The sequence below is a fragment of the Pelodiscus sinensis genome, chromosome 3 (assembly GCF_052426305.1).
Source record: "Pelodiscus sinensis isolate ZL-2025 chromosome 3, ASM5242630v1, whole genome shotgun sequence".
Taxonomy (NCBI): domain Eukaryota; kingdom Metazoa; phylum Chordata; order Testudines; family Trionychidae; genus Pelodiscus; species Pelodiscus sinensis.
This window is the reverse complement of record NC_143054.1, coordinates 172,999,100-173,022,041: the sequence shown is the minus strand read 5'-3', so window position 1 is coordinate 173,022,041 and position 22,942 is coordinate 172,999,100. Positions and strand designations below refer to the sequence as shown.

The window sequence follows — 22,942 nt, the reverse complement described above, 5'->3', positions numbered from 1 at the left end:
CTCTATTAGGGCCAGTTTAGCGCCAGTTGAAATCAGTGGGAGGCAGGCTCATAAAGAAGAAGATTTTTAATGTTTTGCTCTCTCTTTATCTTTGCCACGGATGATTCCACCCTCCCCCACCCCCATCCCTGAGAATTTCTGCTTCCTGCTGAGCATTAACCAAATAGAAAATGAAATACAAATGTACCAAATATGTATAGCCATACATTTCATGCAATACTGCTGTTCCAGCTGCTATCCATCTCATTTGTTACTCACTATCTTTGCAAGAGGATTTAGGCAGAAAGAGAAATCCATATATAATCTATGATTTTTTTAACCTGACAGTGCCTCTCTTGATACCTGTTTCTTTCTTCACTGGGAAACGACTAATACAAGGACATTAAGGGTGCATCTATCTACACAGCACCCTAAACTCGAAATAAGATACACAGTTTGCGTAGCGCAAATTGTGTATCTTCTTTCGATTGAATTTCAAAATAGTGTATTTAGAAATTTGGTATGTCTACACACCGCCAAATTCCAAAATAACATGCTATTTTGAGATAAGCATGTAGAACAATAATAAGTGGATCGAGGGTTACAGGGATGCTGAAATAGGTCTTGAAATAGCAGGTGCATTCAAAAGACACAGGGTAGCTATTATGGGATACTTCCGGTATCTTGATGTAGCCCCGCTGTGTAGATGTACCCTTTGTTACTGAAGAATAGTAAACAAAGCAATGAAAAAAAAACCAACAACCCAAAAACCTGAAATAAAGTAAAATTGCAGAATTCTCCCAGAACTGATACCGTAATTCTATTTGTATAGCCTCATCAATGTAGGATCCGAGTGACTCATTTATTTATAGATTTATTCTTCCAATACCCCTGTGAATTAGGGAAGGAATTTATAATCCCTTTTATGAAGATGGATGAGCTGAGGTACACAGGTGATATCATCCTGGTAAAACTTGCCATTGACTTCTGTGCAGCCAGGATTTCACCCATAGGAGTTGTCACTTGCCCAGGATCTCACAAGAAGTCTAAGACAGAGCCAGGAATGGAACCCCGATCTCTGTGGTCAGTATCTTAACTATAAGACCAGTAGTTCTCAAATGATAGGTATGACCCTTCTAGAGGGCTCATTAAAAAATAACAAGGGGAGTTGCAATGTGTTGAAAACTGTATTACAACCTGAAGCAAAGGAATTATTGATCCTTCAAGTCCTGCACACCCATACCCTTGAAGGTCAAGAATTCTCTGTCAATGTCTTGAAACATACACCAACATAAATTATATAGGCTTAACACTGTTATCTCTGATAAATGTTTTACCTTTACAAGAAATGTGAGGAAGTCATGAAAAGTTTTGACTTGGACGAAGGGGTCACCATCATGGAAAGATTGAGAAATGTTCCACCATCCTTGGAGAAATATCCAACTTTTGGGACTTTATTATGGATGATTGTAGCTTCAAATCCATCAAAGTCAGCTACTACATGGAGATAGTTGACTTTTGGGCCTATGTTGTTGTGTTACTGATGTGTCACCAAAGAGAGCACTGGGAGGAATGCATTATGTTTCTTGTGGGAGGTCTCAAGATTAATCTGTCCACTAAAGGCCACATGTGAACTCAGGAGCAGGTCTGCATGAAAATCAAGTTGGTCCGTCAAGACCCCCAACCCTGAGCCCTGACCTTCCCCTCCCCCTTCTTTGCCTTGCTTCCCCCATCCAGCTCCCTCCTCCCAGGTTTCCCCCTCCCCTCTCCCACTCTCTCTCTTCCTGCCTCCTTTCCCCAGTCTCACCAGAGTTTCATTCCCCCTGCCCCCAATTTTGTTAAATAAAGAGAGTTTGTGTTCATGAAAATATGTGTATTTTATTTGACATCAGGAAGGGGGGTTAGGGAGGGGTAAGTGGAAGGACGTGAGGGAGGAATGAGGTACAAGCCCCCAGTGGGGCAGACCAGGGAGGCTGTTAGTGCTCCTTGGGGTGGAAGCTCTCCCGCAGGGCCTCCTGGATACTGACAATCCCCTGATAGACCTCCCGGATGGCAGCCTGCAGAAAGTGCAGCCAGGCTCTCAGCAACGCGTCCACGAGAAGCACCAGAGTGTCCAGGGGCAGCTCTGGCTCCATGCTGCAGAGTGCTGTGGTGTCCCGAGTGAGGGCAACCAGAGCACGCAGAGACAAAATGCTTTGCTGTCCCTCATCGAGGTAGGCAAGCAAGAAGGGAAAGCTGAGAAATGGCTGTCCAGGGGGTGTCCCTTTAAGCACAGGCCTCAGATAGCCTCAGGCAGCAGTCACACAAAGTAACTCCTGACCTGATGCCCTGCTGGACCTGGTTCCGGCTCGCCTTAAATGCGATTCAGCGTCCACTCAGTGTGGACGCCCTATTTCAAAATAGCAAAATGCTATTTTGAAATGCATTTTGTGTGTAGTTGCATAAAATAATTTATTTTGAAATAACTATTTTGAAATAAGCTATTTCAAAATAACGCTGTAGTGTAGATATACCCTTAGAAACAAGCAGCTCTCATTTAGGGACCTAAATTAGTGACTGGAGTTTCATAAATGATCACCTCTCGGTAATTTTATATTGCTCTCAGTGGCCCCTTTCAGTGAGTGCTGCTGGGCACCAAACACTTTTGGAAATGTAGCCTCTTCCTTAAAAGTGCTCAAAATGGGAGTTCCGGGTGCTTGAAAATATGGTCCTTTAGTCATGTTAAACTTCTGTAGCAATATCAGTGTTGGGTGAAACTTTGGACTAAACTTGTTTGTAAATCTTTTAACAGGACTTGCAATCAAATCTGGACTCATTTACAGTTTTGAATGGGTACTGTATGGGGCAACTCAATTTTGCGGGATTTCACGAATTTGGAGATTTTGCCTGCATTTCACTTTTACTGCATATGAGTTTGTTTAGCCCTGAAATCCATGGGTATGAATGCACAAGGACAAGGCCTTAAGGGATGGTTTTCATGAATCCCTAGGGACTGCAACTGCTCGTTTACATATCTGAACTATGCATTTACCTGTACACTGCAAACAGCAATTCTCAAAAGTATATCACCTCTGTTTGAACAAAATGCTACTGGTTCTGCTGCCATGATATCCTGTTCATAGAGGAACCCATCTTCCCTCCTAATAAAACTAATGTAATAAAGTACTGAATAAGTTCATGTATACAAGTCAGGCAGCAGTAATAGGTTAGTCAAAATGTCCATAGCAGCAGGATGTAGGAATGCCTTCTAGAAACACTTAACCTGGTATGCACAACTGTGTTTATATAGCAAACCAAAGAAGATTAGCTACTATACACAAGGTCCAAGAAGATCTAAATCAGAGGAATTATGCTTATTCCAAGGATATGGTATACCAAATATTTTATGATCAAAGATTGCTTTGGGGGGTTTCCCACAGATTGTACTCTTAACCTGAACTTGAGATATAACTATAAAATTAACTGGTTCAGATATTCACTGTCTGACTAATTTTCAGCTTGTCCGAGTACATCTTTGCTGCCTCTGTCTCATGCAAGTTCCTTACATTAACAATGCACATTGCCATCCGCATCTTGGTTATGACTTATTTTTTAAGCAAATGTATTTGTGTAAGGGGAGAAGTTTTCAAGTGGGACAAGTAATGTATTTTGTTCTTAACACAAGATGTTTAGTTAAAAGCACAGTCCCATCAGCAGTAGCATATTATAGCAGTGATGTGGCTTTATCTCTCACAGAGAGAAAAACTCTGTGCAGTCAGCTGATGTAATTATTGGTGCAAATGAAAACATTCAGGAGAGCGAAAACATAAGAATGAACAATCTCGCATTCCATCAAAAGAAGATCTTTCTCCGAGAGGAAATTCAACTGAGAGAACATTTACTCAGATGGACTGAGCCCAATTAACTGGATCCAACTTTTCTGAATTCTGAAGGCATTCACCTGTAGCACTGGATCAGAACATTCTGGCTTGGACATGTGTCTGTGGGTATGTTTATACTACACCACTTTTAAGTACGAGGCTGTATCAACATGGCACTGTTGCAAAAAGTCAGCCTAGCTTAATTCTTTTGGAACGCACTTTTGCCGATAAAATCCTTCTACCCCCAATGATCAGGTTTCGCTTTGTCGGCAGGAGAGCGTTCTTGCCAACAAAGCAGCATTCACATGTGCCCTTGCCGTAACAAAACCTTATCATTCATTGTGCATCTGTGAATGACAAAAGTTTGTTGAGCAAATGCAAGTGTAGACACAGCCCGCATTGGGTAAAACCAGACTTTTGAATATAATACACATCTTTCCTAGTTTGGATTTGAATGTCACAGTGCAGGGCACTTAATGAGTGGCTGAACTGGAATACTGAATTCAAACACTAGCAACTTTGGGGAAGCTGAGCTCCAGATCTAATGCTGCATATAAACGGCATGGCTTTGGTCCAGTTTATCCCCAAAGTAACTTAATACAACACCATGGTTCCGCATTGCCTTGTTGCTGTTATTTATTTCTGAATCATATAATTCTCCCTCAGGTCACAACCTTGTTTCTTTTCCAATTGAAATCTAAGAGTAGTGATCAAAATCTTCTGTTAATTATTTCACAGTCAGTTACATGAGAATGACTGTGATGTTGCAAATGTGTTCAGTGTGGACTGCTGGAAAGAAAGAGGAGCAGGAGAAAAATGGGGAAACCTTATGTCAAAGGTCAGCTGACGTTAATCTCTTGTCTTGAGGCAATGAGTTGGTCATTGTTTTAACGTGTCTGAAAGTCATAACACTCATTTAAGTGCTTAAGTCTGAATATTAAAGTCTAACTTCTGACATAACTTTTTAGACTTGTGTCCATCATATTATTTCTGTTCCCTAACTGAAACTTCTTAATCACGAGAATAAGAAAGGATGAATGTTGAGTAACAAATAAAACTCTGCCCATTATGAATTTCCAGATAAAAATCCCTGGTGCAAAACTTATGAAAAGTCCTCAAATTGGGTGGCATTTGATGCTTATCTGAACACTTGAGAACAACTGAAGATGTCACCTCATGAATAACAGATTGATCTCATCATATCAATTACAAAAATATTTGCCAATAATTTCTTGCATTATGTCACCAGCTCTAGCCAGAGCCTAATCCATATCAAGCCTTAGAGAGCAAAGGCAACACCTCAAATTACACAGAGAAGCTATTGGAAAAGCCTTCAGAGAACTGTGGTAATAGGATCCCTGTCATGGAGAGTACCTAGCAACCAGGCAGCTATGTTCTGTGACAGACAAATACTTTCCATAATTTTGTGCCTCCATTTTCATTATCTCATGCAAAGAGCACTTTCTGTCCTGGGACAGTCATTGTTCTCTTTGAGTATTAATGAAAAGGCTGAATAATTGTCTGGATAAAAAAATTGTTTGGTATTGTCCTTAACTGGAACTTTTTGCAATGTGAAAAAACTAGTAGTGATGGCAAAATTGTTGCTATTACTCGCATTTTACTCCAGTATGTTTGAGACATAAAAACGTTTGGTATTTATTCCCCAGTGGCACTTTTGATTTAATGAAAAATTGCGTAAGTCATTATTCTGAAGTGAACTCTTCTTCAATTTCAGCTTAAAGAGCTATTCATCAACATGCCACAGAATCTATTTCATGGCCCAGTTGATGTTTTTCAGTAGAACTGCTATTACCAGTGGTGGTCAAACACCACAGCAATCTAGTGGTCTGAGTAAGGGATTGAGTGAGAAATTCAGTTTTCATTACAATGAAGTTGGGCAGAAGGTGCACAATGTTGACAACTTTCATAGTTTTATTGATAGTCTCACGATATTTGATGGTCTTCTAAAAGCTTTGGCTGCTGGAATCTGGTTGTTGCCTGAATATCTTTGTTTTCATTAAAAAACAACCAAACAACAACGTCCAGACTGTTTAGCCAGCTACCGTAACCTTTGAAGTACTGTGATAGCTAACAAACTTTCTGGTACATGTTTTGTCCTGAGTTTGCCAGAGAAGAAAGTTGGGCTGTAAGCAATGGACAGAAGAGAGGATAAAAAGGGGAGGGTAGTTGTGATTAACCTATGTCCTATCTCCATGGAACAGTATCAGCATCACTGCCAATGGACTTAACTTCCCCTCGAGTAGAAAACTTGGGAACAAGAGACAGCTTTTGGCAGGTCCCAGTGTGGCAAGGAAGACAAAAAGTAAAATATTGGGTATTTGACTGCAGAAAATGGCAAATGCAATGATAAAAATGCAGAATACTGTGAAATATCAGAAAAAAAGCTCAGTTCTGTGACTGTGGGATCACAGTGCCCTTGACAGAGAAGAATAGACAGTTCACATTTTTAGTGCTATTGTTTTAGGCCGTCTTCAGCTTTAGGCAGGCAAGAAAGTAAGAAAAGGGTTAGATTGTCATTACCTCAGTGAGATGTGCTTCTTGGTGTGTGTGCACTTTACCGTTATGCTGTGGAAGAGGAGAGATTGTGCCATAATCCAGCATGGGCCTATCCCTCTCTGGCACAGTATAGCCTTTGAATTTTTTTTAAATGTAGATTTTTATAAAACCTTAAATTTCTCAAATTCATCTTGGTATCTCTGTAACCATCAGACTTCACATAGAGTAGTAACGTCTTGGTTTTTTTAAAATTTCTTTGGACCTTCTACGCTTTTAGGCCTCCTCACTTTTTTGCTTCACACTCTGTGCAGCTTTTAGGTTGTTTTGACTGAGCTAAAGGACTCGCTTTTCTGTTTTCCTTTTTCCAGGGGCATTCTATTATCTGTTGGGTCTTTTTGAATCCTGTTCTTACACTGTGTAGTGATTATAGAAACACAGCACCCAGGGTTGGGATAATGCAAGACTGTCTTTATTTCCTGTTTCTCCTCCTTGCTATTTGTGCCCTAACAGTCATCCTGAATTAGTGACTCTATACGTGCACAGCTAAAACTAAGTCTAAGGGTGTGTTTAGACTGTAATAAAAGTCCAATAGCAGTGGCTGTCAGAGCCTTGATCACTGATGTGGGCTCAAGCTGTGGCATTAAAAATAGCAGTGTGGACATTTGGATTTGGGGTCTGAAACTCTATGGGGGGGGGGAAGGGTTTCAGAGTCCTGAATGTCTACACTGCTATGTTTAGGCTTGGAATCTGAGCCCCATAAGCCTAGTCAGTTTCCGAGGCTTTGAGAATCACTCCATGGTTTTTTTTGTTTTTGTTTTTTATTGCAATGTAGACATACCTTAAAAGTTTTACACAGTGAAAGCTCATAAGATCAACACCCTTTATCAATGAAAGAGATATATGCACAGTAGTTTCTTCCCCCCAGGTAACAATTATTGTAAACAAATATATAAATTATAAACGTATCTAAATTATAAACAATTATAATAAACAAAAGCATTTTTATTAAGTATAAAAAGTAGGATTTAAGTGATTGCAAGTGAAAATAGTCAGAAAGTGGGAGGGAGGGAGAAAGAGAGAGCATGTGAGCACCACTTGTCATGGCTTATGGCAGAAAACTTGCCAGCTTTTGCCCTTATTAAGAGAGACAAGACTTCTTTTGGGTCTACTCCTGCAGAGTTCAATTGAAGTTTTGCAGCCTTCCATGGGAGACTTCCGTTGGGCTTTAGTCTATGGAATGGTGTATTTATCTGCAAGGGAAAGAAAGTTGGTGCCTGTGATTTGCTGTGTAATGCTTATATTTTTTTATGAATTCTGTGCCTGTCTGAAAGCAATCTGGAACTAATGAGGACAGGGAGGGCTTCTGAAGGGAAAAATGTCCCATGGAGACATATTAAAGTCAGCCCAGAACTGAACTGATGATTTTGCAAACCTCAAACTAAGTATCCCATACCATTTTTTCTTAAGCAACTGAATCATATTTGAAATATGAAGAATGTGTATATGACCTTCATTTAAGATACCTTCCTCTTTCTGGTAACTATAAATCATGGCATCTCAAAAGGGAAACTTGTGAGTGAGTCAAAAATTAAATATTCTGGACTAAATCCACATATAGAATCATAGAATCACAGAACACTAGAACCGGGAGGGACCTTGAGAGGTCATCAGACCCAGTCCCCTGCCCTCATGGCAGGACCAAGCACCATCTAGATCAGCCCTGATAGATGTCTGTCCAAAATGCTCTTAAGTGATGGAGTGATGGAGATTCCACAACCTCTCTAAGCAATTTATTCAACCCTGACAGCTAGGAAGTTTTTCCTAATGTCCAACCTAAACCTCCCTTGCTCAAATTTAAGCCCATTGCTTCTTGACCTATCATCAAAGGCAAAGGAGACTATTTTTCTCCCTCCTCCTCATAACACCCTTTTAGGTATTTGAAAGCTGCTATCATGTCCTCTCTAAGGGTATGTCTACACTACCCTCCTAGTTCGAACTAGCGGGGTAATGTAGGCATACCGCACTTGCAAATGAAGCCCCGGATTTGAATTTCTCGGGCTTCATTTGCATAAGCGGGGAGCCGCCATTTTTAAAACCCCGCTGGTTCGAACCCCGTGCAGTGCGGCTACACGGGGCATGAACTAGGTAGTTCGAACTAGGATTCCTATTCCATGGAACGAGGTGTAGGAATAGGAATCCTAGTTCGAACTACCTAGTTTGAGCCCCGTGTAGCTGCGCTGCACGGGGTTCGAACCAGCGGGGTTTTAAAAATGGTGGCTCCCCGCTTATGCAAATGAAGCCCTTGGAAATTCAAATCCCGGGCTTCATTTGCAAGTGCGGTATGCCTACATTACCCCGCTAGTTCGAACTAGCGCCGTAGTGTAGACATACCCTTAGTCTTCTCTTTTTTAAACTAAGCAAACTGAATCTTTCAGTCTTCCTTCATAGGTCATGTTTTCTAGACCTTGAATCATTTTTGTCGCTCTTCTCTGGACCTTGTCCAATTTCTCCATATCTTTCCTGAAATGTGGTGCCCAGAACTGGACACAATACTCCATCTTAGCCAGACAGAGGGAAGCTGCCCTGTCCCATTCCCCACCTCTACCTGCAAGCTCCTGCGGGCTGTGAAAATAGCACCGTCCCAGGAAACTGCATGTGAAGATCCCTCTCCCACCTGCAGGTTCCTGTGGTCTGGGAAAGTAGCACTGCCCTGGGAAGCCACGTGTGCCAGACACAATGTGTGCCAGACACAGAGAGAAGCTGCCCTGTCCCGTCCTCTCCTGCCTGCCTTTGAATCTGCCCTTACCATGCATACCTGCCTGCCTTCTAACTGTATGAGTCCACATGCTTCTCAGAACTCTGAGCACCTACTGCAAAGTGGCTGCTTTAAAGCAAACATGTGGCCTTGCATAGAACACATCTCGATTGTCTTTACAAAGACCTTCACTATGTGATAGCAGATATGGGCTAGTCTTAACACAATGTATCTCCTGTAATCTGTGCCCTTGTAACTTTTCCTTATAGTGGGAACAGAAGCCAGCTTGCTGTGTACTTCCTTGGCTCCAGCATTTGTCCGCCTGGTGCAAATACACAAGTGAAAATGGACAAGGGACGATATATTCAAGGAGCGAGCTGCAGGCAAGGCAACAGTAGAGCATCTCTGCCTCCCTGATGACAGTTATGGAGTGCTTGACTGCATGCCTAAATATGGCCTTCTCCCAGAACCCTGTCTGCCTGGATCAAAATACCTGTTCTTTCTCCTCCAGCTGCATTGCTTTCACCCCTGAAGTGCTGAGGCCCCAGGACCCCGGGGTGGTGGTGGGGTGAACTCAAGGGCAGCCTTATCCTGTAGGACCTCGGGATACAAAAGGTTGTCCTTCACGTGTTTCTGAGACTCCCTCCCCACTTTGAATTCCCATTTACTTCACTGCTGTTTTCCCTAAATAAAAATGCATGTTCTCTGAACAACAGTGTCTGTATTGTATTGCTGGGGTGGAGTGGGGAATTAAAGGCAAACCCAGGGTATGTCTACACTACAAAGTTAGTTCGAACTAACGGACGTTAGTTCGAACTAACTTTCATAGGCGCTACACTAGCGCACCGTTAGTTCGAATTTAATTCGAACTAACGGAGCGCTTAGTTCGAACTAGGTAAACCTCATTTTACGAGGATTAAGCCTACTTTGAACTTACTAGTTCGAATTAAGGACTGTGTAGACCCTTAATTCGAACTAGTGGGAGGCTAGCCCTTCCCAGGTTCCCCCTGGTGGCCTCTCTGGGAACAACCAGGAAAACTCTTCTCCTCTCCCCCAGCCCCGGGCCCTTAAAGGGGTAGACTCTGGTCAGACGGCACTGGAGACAGCCAGCCCTGCCAGCAGTGTCTGCCCCTGACCGAGTGGCCCCACCATGAGCCAGGCAGCCAGTGGCAGCGAGCCGTCCCCTGCCCAGTCCCCGAGCACCCAGGGGCCAGCCAGGGGCCGTAGACGGCGCGCGGCCCCCTGGACTAGTGCGGAGGTCATGGACCTCATTGAGATTTGGGGGCAGGTCCCCAATCTCCAAGATCTCCGCACTAGGAGGAGGAACGCGGTCGTCTACAGCCGCATAGCGACTGCCATGGCCCACAAGGGACACAGGCGCTCCCGGGAGCAGGTGCGCATTAAAGTTAAGCAGTTGCGGCAGGGGTACGCCAGGGCCACCAGGGGCAGTGCTGCTGCACGGGATGACACCTGCCCCTACTTCCCCGCCCTCCACCAACTCTTGGGGGGCAGAGCGGTCCGCACCAGCCCAGGAGGCAGCGAGCCGGGACCAGAGGGCCCTGACCTGGGCACACCGGAGGGGCCACCGCAGGATGTCCCAGCATCCAGGGAGACCGTACCGGGTAAGTAGTTTGAATTAAGTAGTTCGGGGGGTGGGGGGGAGGAGGCGGGAGGGAGACCAGAGACCACACGCGTGGGCCATGCCTTCCACGGATCACGCAGACACCTGTGCATGTGCGAGCACATGCCATGCCACCCTTGAGCAGGTGGCTCCAGCTGCGTGACACCCAGGGGCCATGGCCCAATAGGCACATGCTTGTGCAAAGAGACCTGACATGCTCCCGACCCCGGGGCGGGACCCAGCAGGATGCTTTCCCTTCACATGTCCCCTCTACACGGAGGCGGGGACATCTCCCCTCCCCCCCGCCACCCCGGCCACACTATACATGGCACAGGGACATGGGTGTGGTCTTGGGGCAGCTCCCAGTCCCGGGGAGAGCCAGACATCCTGACCATGGCCTCTGTACAAGCACAGCGGCTCTGACAGTGCAGGACATGGTCACCCTCACGTTGCGGGGTGGGGGAGAGGGCTGGGCATCATCCTCTGCGTCCCCAGGGAGAACTGACCACTTCTCCTCTTTCTCTACAGCTGCACCAGCTGCTCATGCAGGGCGCACCACCCTGCCCAGGACATGCTCCCGCACCCGTGGCCTGCTCCGGACCACCACGGAGCAGGAGTATTGGGACCAGCACTAGGGGGCCCTGCGAGCCGTGCACCGCACACTGCAGGCCTGGATGCGGGAAGACCTGCAGCTCCGCCACGAGCTGCTGGCTGAAGTCCGAGGGCTGAGCACAAACCTGCAGCTCCTGCTGCAGAGCATGGTGCCCCGTGCTGGTCCTGCGCCTGCTGCCCCTCCAACTGCTGTCCCTCCTCCCACTCCTGCTCCCCTCCCACCTCTTCCTCCTCAGCCCCCACACCCTCTTCCTCAATGTCCACACCCCCCACCTCAACCTCTGCACCCTCCACCCCATCCCCCCAGGGACGCCGAGGCCCCCTCCCTCGCCGTGCTGGGAGGCGGTTGGCCCGGCGAGACCCCCACCCCTGATCCTTGAATTTCCCCACCCCCTCCTTTCCCTTGCTTCCCCCTTCCAGCTCCCTCCTCCCAGTTTTCCCCCTCCCCTCTCCCAGCCTCTCTCTTCCCCTCTCCCACCTCCTTTTCCCAGTTTCCCTCAGTTTTGTTCAGTAAAGAGAGTTTCTATTTTTGACCACACGTGTCCTTTATTTTGTACATCAGGAAGGGGGGCTAGGGAAGGGTAAGTGGTAGGAGGTGAGGGTGGAATGGGGTATGAGCCCCCGATGGGGAGGACTGGGCTGGCTCTGCAGGCTCCTCGGGGTGGAAGCTCTCCTGCACCCCCCGATTGCCCCCTCTCCTCAGATGGCAGCCTGTGGCAAGTGCAGCCGGGCTGATGTCCGAGTGCTGTGATGTGCCGAGTGTGGGCACTCCGGGCACTCCAAGCCAGGACTACTTTGCAAGCGGGGCACCCCTGAGAACTGTCTGTCCGGGGTGGGGGTCGGGTCCCTTTAAGCACAGCCCTCGGCTAGCCTGAGACAGCAGCTCCACGCTCTAAGTCCTCCTCTGATGCCCTGCTGGCATTGCTTCCGGCGATTCTTAAGCCCGGTTCAGGGTCCACTTAATGTGGACATGCTAGTAGCAAAAAGCTAATTCGAACTAGTTTTTTAGTCTGGATCCGTTAGTTTGAATTAGCTTAGTTTGAATTAACTAATTCGAACTAAGTTAGTTCGAATTAACATTGTAGTGTAGACGTACCCCCAGGGAATGCAGGGACAACTTGTTGAGAACAATGTACATGAGTCTCAAAACTGTCCATTCATAAAAGCATCTCCAAATTTGCACTGCCCCATGCTCTACTTTCCTTATCGCCCTGGTATCAGGTGGTGCAAAGTTTCTGGCTAGGCGCTCTGCCTCAGCACTCCACCCTACCCCCTTGCTCTCGTAAAGATTATGGCATACGCAACAAATTGCCATCACAAAGAGAATGTTGCACTTATTGAGGTCCTAAACCTTCTCTTTGAATGTCCAAAAGCACATACAACTACCATTCTGCATTTGCTTAGCCTGTAGTTGAACTGCTCCATGCTGGGGTCCAGGCTGTCTCTGTATGGCTTCATGAGCCACAGAAGCAAGGGCAGGTTGGGTTGTCAAAGATCACAATAGGCATTTCCACCTCTTTGATTCTGATTTTCCCTTCTGGGAAAAATGTTCCAGTGTGCATCTTTCTGAAGAGGCAGGAGTTCTTAAAGATGGAAGCTTCATGCACCTTTCCCAACCATCCCATGTTGATGAAGGGTGATATGGCTCTTGTGATCCACCAGTGCCTGCAGCACCATAGAGAAGTATCCCTTGTGGTTTTTGTACTCCCTGGCAAAGTCAGGGGCCAAGATGCAGATAGGTCTTCCGTCTATCGCTCCACCACAGTTAGGGAACCCCATTGTGGCAAACCATCCACTATGGTATCCACATTTCCCAGAGTCATGACCCTCTGTAGTAGAATGGTATTGATCATCACCTTGTCTTCTTGTATAACAATAGCTCCCACTGTAGATTTCTCCTCTCCGATTTGATTCCCAAGTGAACAATAGCTGTCTGGCATTGAAAGCTTCCAGACTATTGCCACACACTTCTCCATAGTCAGAGTGAGTCTCATTTGGGTATTCTGTCTCTTCAGGGCAGGGGAATAGCTTATTGCAGCCATTCACAAAATTCAAAGAAAGTGGCCTTGTGCATTCAGAAGTTTTGCAGCCACTGCTGATTGTCCTATCTCTGCATCACAATGTAGTCCCATGAGTCGGAGATTGTCTCACAGTGCCAAAACCAGCATATCACTGTGCCTGCAGGATTGGCTCATGGCTGCGCTTACATAAGCACCAGGGCTTGTATGAACAGTGACTCCATGCCAACCTGAGATTCGTCTTCATCCTCTTCTTGGTGGAGTGACAAGGGTATGCTCTTGAAGTACTGCATCATTAGGCGCACCGGTGCAGACATCAACATCACAATGGTTTGTTGCAAAACGGGATCCATGCTTGCCCTGCTATGGCGTGTGCATGGGCAACCAGGGCAAAAAGGAGCGAAGAGTGCTTCCCATTTATATCAAGCAAGGGGAGGGAGGGACTAGATGAATGCATTATGGAATGCTGATGACATGAACCCATAACCACCTGCTCACAGTTTTGTCCAAGCGAGAACCAGGAGCATAGCCCAGAGTGCAAAGCTACCCATGGTGCATCACTCTCTGAGTTGACGGAAGGCTCCCTAATGGGGTCAGACTACTGCAGAGTATATTGGATTCTTTCCCGCAGTGAGGAGATGGACCTTCAATTTTGCAAAATCAGGAGACCAGAAATCAACCATAAAAGGTTCGACCTTATCTCATAGTGTAAATATGGCCTCAGATGTTGCACAGTGAGTGTTGTTCCAGTATAACTTGGATGTCAGACTTTTAGTTGCTGAACTTCTTGTATCATCTTCTCTCTTTGGTTATTTTCTTTGGAGACTTCAAATGACCTAAGTCTCCTTTTTCAAGATTATTTGGGAACTGAATTAGGAAATGGAGTGGAGAAATAATTTTACGTTTATAATTTGATATGTGCTTCTTCTATTTTCCCAGCCCACTTGGGCAACCTCTCTCTCTGTCCTTCAGTTAATGTCTCTTCTTATAGCTCTTTTGAGAAAGGCAGGAGTAATGAGTGGACCCAACAGTTCCATTTTTTTACTCCAAAATACCATTTTCATCTCATGCAGTCTAAGACTTGTGAGCTGAAAATAACAAGATAATATAGCTTTCAAAGGAACATTTTTTACTCATGAACATTCCATAAACATGACTTCTGAGTCTTATTTCCCACCAGTACTTCTTATAGTTTCTAAATTTTAGTTTACATTTATCCTGTTATCTCTGTTTTTATCTCCTCATTTTATCTGTGCTGTTTTGTACATCATTAAATGCATCAAGTGGAATGTATGACAATTGCAATGAACTGGGTTACATGACATTGCATTTTATGAAGTGGTGATGATATTTGGGCAGAATTACTGATTGTGCATGCCTCTAGTTTAAGGTACTCAGCTGGAGGTACCTCCAAAAGACCTTATTTGAAAAAAAGCACCCAACATCTTAAAATCAGCCTCCTTTTGGATGACTGTTGAAGGGCATCCAAAAGCATTAATAACTTTGAAAATTTGGCAAGCACCTTTAATATCACAGCTTTAAATTTGCATGTTTAAGCTGTGATATGTTTAAACAGGCGAGCACGTTTGCTCCACTTCCATGCAGCTCCTGCCTCCATGGCCTCCCCCACAGTAATCCTCAGGCCTCACCCTCAGATAACATGGTGAGAAGAGGGCAGGACAATGTCAGGAAGGGGTGGTGCTTTGGGAATGGGAAAAGACAGCCCCTCCCCCCGCAACTCGATGGGACTTTTGGGCCAGATTGCATAACTGTTCTGGTCTGGGATGGCCCGCAGGCTGGGATTTTGAGACCCCTGGTCTAGATGGGGCTTGGACCTGCCATGAGTGCAGGGGACTGGACTTGATGACCTCTCAAAGTCCCTTCCTGTCTTTGATTCTATCATTCTATGATTAGCATGTCTCTGAGTTTACTGTAAAGCATGATTTTCATGGCTCAGAGCTAAACTTCAGAGATGATACCTCTGCAGCAGCTGTGGGGAATGTTTGGGAGTGGCCAAAGGGCAGGTGAGGAGAAGCCTGGAACATCCTAACTGAGTAATGTATGGGTTAAATCTATCCCTGGAGAAACTTAACCTATGGTGAAATTGATACTCTGTGGGCCCAATTTACCATTGTCTTGCACCTCGGTTCCTTATTTATTAGCGCTAGTCAGTTATTTTGTTGAAACATTTTACTGGGATCAGAAAAGTTTGTTGTGGTCAAGATTTTCCATTTTTATGATGCAAAACTAGAATTCCATTGTTTTTTTGTTTTAAAAATTTGGTTTTCAGCCAATGCCCCCTGCCACACACTTATTCTCTCCCCCTGCTTCACCGTATTAGTTATGATCAACTGAAATGAGTCTCTTTTTGGTCTCTGGGTTTGGTCAGTAGCAAAGATGGGGCAAAACATTCAGTCTGTGGCCTTCAAGCAGTGGAATTCCCTCCTGGAGGAGGTCCACCCTGACTTGCAAGCATTATGTCTCATCGCTTTTAACTGGCCCATCTTGCCTCTCTACTCCTTCCCTTCTATTCCCTCCCCTTTCCCTGTTCTATCAATTGGGAACCGATCCCTTTATGATGAGTCTGTTTGTGTTGACTGTCTTTGAGCTTCTCATGTCGGTGTCTTCATTCTCTCTGTCTTTTGTCTATTGAGGCTAGTTGGTACATTTTGATTCTCTTTAAACATCTCAGAATTTGGTTTATAGTGCAGTCCTTAGATACTTTGTGAGAGGTGACCAATAAATGAACTGAATACAATAAACAGACATGTATCTCTTTATGGCTTACCTACAAAAATTAACCATGTCTATACAAAGATAAGTTTTGAAATCATAAATACCATCTGCTTTTTCTGTGAAGGGTGTAAACAGATGAAACAAATCTTTTATTTCAAAGCGAATTTAAATAGACTGATAGAACAGAAGTGACTGACTGTGAGGCCACTAAACTCAGATGATAGAGACTAAAGTGACACAGTTACCGAGAAGGTGTGCAGAGGCCTAACACAAAGTAGCTTATACACTATTTAAGCCCCACTTAAGCCTCAGTTTAGTTTGCTGAATGAAAGATGAATACCTGTCCACAGCAATTCATTTTTCACAGATCATGATAGAACCCTCAGACACTAAGAACTTTCTAGGTCTAACAATCTCAGCTGAATCTGAGACAGTGAAAAGGGATGTATCAAAAATCTAGTGTCTTTAGCAATCCAGTCACTGGTGGAGCTATAATTTCAAACTATGCAATGATATATTGATTTTGTGTGTTGCCACCCTATCCAACCATTTTTAGTGCCCAATCATCCTATAAAGAATATTTTCCCCATCAAATTATACCATTTTAGGGTCTGCTTCCGCACCCATTAAAGACAATGTCAAAGCTCCTCTAGGCCTTGACTGGAGCTTGATTAGACTTTTAGTTTAACAATTCAGTTTCTCATTACAGGATTTAGGGCCTGATCTTGTGCATACTGGAGGCAATAGAACATCTGCCATTGGGTTAATTGGGAACAGGATCAGGACCTGAGGGTGATTTTAATAGCTAATGAAAGAGGTATTAGATAATGTGAGAAGAATATGAACATGCAAAATAATTTATTTTTCTACTGTATATACATTATATATAACTATATGAGAAAATTATTATCTGATGTGCTCATATGTTTTTAATATTTTGGGGACACACAGCAAACAGCCATTTCAATGTTTCCAAAATATTTGATGTTTTATTCTGACTGCTCAGTCCTCTTGAATGTTAGCCAATGTTAATTCAAGCCCAGTTGATCCTAATAAGTCACTAAGACCTCATTTCATAAACATGCATTTTCAGATTATTATTTCTGGCGCTGCTGTTAAGAAAAAGCTGCTACCCTCAAAATTACAGAATTAAGGGATGATGGAAAATTGAAAGTCATGAATAATGCGTGAGTTTCTCCTCATAATGGCAGTTCTGGCAGTACAGTAATTCCTCACTTAACTCGTGCCCGCTTAACATGTTTTCGCGATAGGGAATATTTTTCAAACAACACAATCCCGTCCCCACAATAACATGACTTCCCCTAGGGCCAGCTGGTAGCTGGCAGCTGCACGAGGCTTCCCCTGTCTCCCTGCAAAGCGGCAGAGGTTTGCCACTCGCAGCACCGTTCCCCGGTGATCCTTTCTGGATGGACGCAAGGAATCTGGCCAGAGGGGGTCACCAGGGAACGGCGTGGTGAGCGGCAAACCTCTGCCACTTTGCAGGGAGGCAGGGGAAGCCTCACGCAGCTGCCCGGGGCTTCCTCTGCCTCTTTACAAAGTGGCAGAGGTTTGCTGCTCGCCGCGCCGTTCCCCGGTGACCCCCTCTGGCCAGATGCCTTGTGTCCGGCCAGAGGGGGTCACCAGGGAACTGCGTGGTGAGTGGCAAACCTCTGCCGCTTTGTAAGGAGGCAGAGGAAGCCTCACGCAGCTGCCGGTGACGGGCCAGCTGGGGAAACCCAGCCACCGGCTGCAAGCCCCCTCCTCTGTCCTTCTCTTCCCCTCCCCTCCTTGCTATAACCCAGTCCCCTTTCTCCCCCAACCTTATGTCCTGGTCCCAGCTGCTAACAAGTGCAGGCTGGAGCTGCAAGCGCAAGTGGGCTTGAAACGCAACCCCCACCATTTCCATTATTTTCAATGGGAAAATTGACCCCGCATAACACATTTTCACTTAGCACGATCATTTTCTGAAACTTATTTACCGTGTTAAATGACGAATTACTGTATAGACAATGGGCCCAATCCCACCAATCCTTGATCCTGCAGGTAGTTGAGATGCACATGCTTAGTCCTATTGATGACAATGGAGCTATTCAGATGAGTAGGATTTGAAAAGAGACCAAAGTAGATATAAGGCCTCTATTATACTAATAAGCTCACTGAGACAAGGCTACTATACTTATGTTTTTGCAGTGGCACTAAAAGCTATTATTGATTCATATATATCCTGAGATCTTTATTGTCCCCCTAAAATCTATTTACTCAAAAAGTATATTCCATATCCCGTGTAATTCCCATTAGATTGTTCTTGAGAATGAAAGTAGGGTTGCCAACTTTCGTGGTTCATCGGGAGTCTCCTAAAATCGGGCTTAATCTCCCAGAGGCTACTCATATCCTGGAGATTTGTAATTGTTAACAGTCCAGCAGCACAGAGGGGCTAACGCAGATTCCCTGCAAACCCTAGCTCTGTGCAGTTCCCTGTGGCCCAGTGTAGAGGAGAGGGTGGAAGGAGGTGGTCTCTGTGTGCTGCCTCCACTCTAAGCCCTGATTCTGTAACTCCCATTGGCCACCCAGGAGCCACCTAAGGTAAATACCGTCCAGACAGAGCCAATACAATTCATCCCCTCCTGCCCCCTAATTCCCTACCCCAGTCCTGAGCCTAGGGTTACCATATCTGAACTTTCAAAAAAGAGGACACTCCTGAGAGGGAGTGTGTCTGTATCAGTATCTACCAACTCACACTGTATTCATGTGTTATATAGTATACATTATATATTAATACAACGTGAGTTGGTAGATATTAATACAAATCCACTTCCTCTCAGGGGAGTCCTCTTTTTTGAAAGTTCAAATATGATAACCCTACTAGTGCCTGTACTCACACCTGCTCCTGCATCCCAACCCACTGTCCCGGCCTTGAGCCCCCTCCTGTAGTCTGCACTCCCCCATCCCCTGAATGCCCTCCTTCACCAAATCCCCCTGTCCCAATGCTCCTCCTGCACTCAAACTCCCTCCCAGATTCTGCACTCCATACCCCCTCCTACAGCCCAACCACTTACCTCAGGCTCAGCCCACACCCTGAACCTCTCAGGCCCAGCCCAGAGCTCACATCCCAATCCCTTGCCCTGTCCTGGTGAGAGTGAGGGTATGTCTACACTACAAAGTTAATTCGAACTAACAGCCGTTAGTTCGAATTAACTTCAATAGGGACTACATATTTAAATTTAAACTAGCGGAGCGCTTAATTCGAACTAGGTAAACCTCATTCTACGAGGACTAACGCCTAATTCGAATTAAGTAGTTTGAATTAAGGGCTGTGTAGCCACTTAATTTGAACTAGTTGGAGGCTAGCCCTTCCCAGGTTGCCCTGGTGGCCACTCTGGCCCAAACCAAGGACACTCTTCTGCCCCCCTCCCGGCTCCAGAGCCCTCAATGGGGCACAGTCTGGCTACAGTGCTTGTGCCAGTTGCAAGCCTGCCAGCACCCAGCCAGCAGATCCTGCACCTGGCACAGCATGAGCCAGCCACCCGCTGCCACCCAGCCCTCCGCCTCTTCCCAGAACCAGGCTGGTGGCTCCCAGGAGCCTGCCTGGGGCCGCAAGAGGCGGGCACCCACCTGGTCTAGTGCAGAGATCGTGGACCTCATCGAGGTTTGGGGGGAGGCCTCCAACATCCACGACCTCTGCACTAGGCACAGGAATGCGGCCGTCTAGGGCAGGATAGCTGCCAGCCTGGACACCAAAGGCCACATGCGAACCGAGGAGCAGGTTTGCATGAAAATCAAGTTGGTCCAGTGAGAACCCCCACCCTGAGCCTTGAGCTTAGAACATAAGAACGGCCGTATTGGGTCAGACCAAAGGTCCATCTAGCCCAGTAGCCTGTCTGCCGACAGTGGCCAGCACCAGGTGCCCCAGAGGGGATGGACTGAAGACAATGACCAAGTGATTTGTCTCCTGCCATCCATCTCCAGCCTTCCACAAACTTTGGCCAGGGACACCATTCCTACCCCCGGCTAATAACACTCCATGGACCCAATCTCCATGAATTTATCTAACTTCTCTTTAAACTCTGTTATAGTTCTAGCCTTCACAGCCACCTGTGGCAAGGAGTTCCACAGGTTGACTATGTGTTGTGTAAAGAAGAACTTTCTTTTATTAGTTTTAAACCTGCTGTCCATTAATTTCATTTGGTGTCCTCTAGTCCTTATATTATGGGAACTACTTAAGAACTTTTCTTTATTCACCCTCTCCACACCACTCATGATTTTATATACCTCTATCATATCCCCCCCTCAGTCTCCTCTTTTCTAAGCTGAAAAGTCCCAGTCTCTTTAGCCTCTCTTCATATGGGACCTGTTCCAAACCCCTAATCATTTTAGTTGCTCTTTTCTGAACCCTTTCCAAGGCCAAAATATCTTTTTTGAGATGAGGAGACCAAATCTGTACACAGTACTGAAGATATGGCGTACCGTAGTTTTATACTTCCCCTCTTCCTTTTTCCCCTGGCTTCCCCCTTCCAGCTCCCTCTTCCCAGGTTTCCACCTCCCCTCTCCCACCTCCTTTTCCCAGTCTCCCCAGAGGTTAATTTCCCCCCCCCCCCAGTTGTGTTAAATAAAGAGAGTTTCTATTTTTGAACACATGTCTTTATTTTTTACATCAGGAAGGAGGGCTAGGGAAGGGTAAGTGGAAGGAGGTGAGGGAGGAATGGGGTTAGGGTTCCCCGATGAGGAGGACTGAGGTGGCTCTGCGGGCTCCACGGGGTGGAAGCTCTCCTGTAGGGCCTCCTGGATCCTGACAGTCCCCTGATTGGCCCTCCTGGATGGCAGCCTGCAGCAAGTGCAGCCGGGCTGGTGGCCGAGTGCTGTGATGTGCCGAGTGTGGGCACTCAGGACTGCTTTGCTGTCCCTCATTGAGTTAGACAAGCAAGCGGGGAACCCTGAGAACTGTCTGTCCGGGATGGGAGTCAGGTCCCTTTAAGCACAGCCCTCGGCTAGCCTGAGGCAGCAGCTACACACTCTAAGTCCTAACATGATGCCCTGCCGGCACTGGTTCCAGCCAGCCTTAACTTTGGTTCAGAGTCCACTCAATGTGGTCATGCTATTTCGAATTAGCAAAACTCTAATTCGAATTAGTTTTTAGGTCTAGATGCACTAATTCGAATTAGCTTAGTTCGAACTAACTAATTCAAATTAAGTCAGTTCGAATTAGTGCTGTAGTGTAGACATACCCTGAGTGAGGAAGGGGGAGAGTAAATGAAGGAGGGAGGAGGGTGGGTGAGCAGGAGGGGGTCTCAAGGAAGGAGCAGGGAAGGGGCATAGCCTTAGTGAAGAAACTGGGTAGGGGGCAGGGCAAAAGTATTTGGGTTTGTGTGATTAGACAGTTGGCAACCCTAAATGAAAGTATTATTTTTCCTTAATATGGCCATTACTATCATCTGGAAAATATCTCTTCTTTCACTCATTGCTTTAGTCTTCTGCCTGTATCTTTCTGTGGGATGTTGCCAATGAAGGCATTAGTTCACGTCTTGGGTACAAAACATTTGTGAAAAATATAGATTATAATGTTCAGGTCACCGAAGTGTCACCATCTACTGAACGGGGTCTGGAATCAATAAGGTGTACATCAAATTCAAATTTATTTAATTTTCATTATGTCTTAGAGTGAAACTCCATCGGTTTTATATAAGTGGAATTGAAAGATGAAAGCTCATCTGTACTTTAGAAACAATATTTTAACAGCCTACTTACAGAGCTAAATAGGATTGCTAAGTTCATCACGCTATTATCACTATTTTTCATTTTGCGATCAACAGATTTTGTATGCAAAGCAGAAAAAACACAAATGTGTTACAAGCCCAATGGAAAAAAAACCCCAAAGCATTATGAGGTCATTTATTAGCATGGTTTCTTTGTCCTACAACCCAATGGTTCTCTAGAAAATCAATTTGTAAAACTTTGACATAAAAGAGAAAAATAAAAGAAAGTTAATGAAATGTGTTTTACTACCTAAAATCCAATGCTATTTGCCTCCAGATTAGAGCAACACAGAATGCTGTGTATTCTGCAATAAAGTAATGTAATATGTTAAAAAGGCATAATTACAATCACATTTTAAATGATTTTTCTCACTCTCCTCTATTTAGGCACCTTGCATAAAAAATAGAACACTACTAATGTGGGCAAATGATTGTCTGCTTGTGAGAGACAGGTGATGAGTTGTGATTACTTCTCTTGTTGGCTAATAACTGCATACATATTATTTTTGTTACGGTGTGTATCTCACCCACTGAAACCTCTTACTTGCCTCATCCATGCATTGAACTCTCTGGTGACTGCCATTTTCTGTGTTTGTGCAGTTCACAACAAATGGGGCCCTAAGCAGGTTGACCTCTAGGTGCTAAGGCAATATAAACATTGATAGTTAGAAGAGATATGATTATGTCCTATTGTGCCTTCCACTGAAATCAGAACTGCTCAGCTGTGTATCATAGGCCCTGTACTGTTAATAGCTAATAGAGATTCTTCTTTAGCTCAAGTGATGAGGAATTGTTTTTTTTTTCAAGGAGGAATGTCTGATTTCTGTCCTTATAAGTGCTGCAGTGAAGTTCTACGTGATCATGGTATACAGTACAGTGATAACAGTAAACAGTCTGCCAAGTCACAGCTATGTTAAAACAGTTATAAATGACCACGTGATGGGACATGAGCCTATCCCACTGTTAGGAAGGCTAATTAGTGTTCCTGCACTTAGCTCCAATTAAACACACCTGCAGAACAAGCAACACCTGGCATAATTAAGCTTCAAAAAGTGAAAGTGGCCACAGAGAAGGGAGAAATTGTCCAGCAGTAG

General features: G+C 45.2%; 1 long non-coding RNA gene across 1 annotated transcript in view; it reads left to right on the top strand.

The window, feature by feature from the left end:
- LOC102444291 (uncharacterized) overlaps positions 1-9,812 on the top strand; it is a 37,721-nt gene extending 27,909 nt beyond the window's left edge. Inside the window, exon 4 of the long non-coding RNA XR_332011.5 lies at positions 9,381-9,812. This is a non-coding gene — a long non-coding RNA (uncharacterized LOC102444291). The remainder of the gene's footprint in view (positions 1-9,380) is intronic.
- The last annotated feature ends 13,130 nt before the right edge of the window (positions 9,813-22,942 follow it).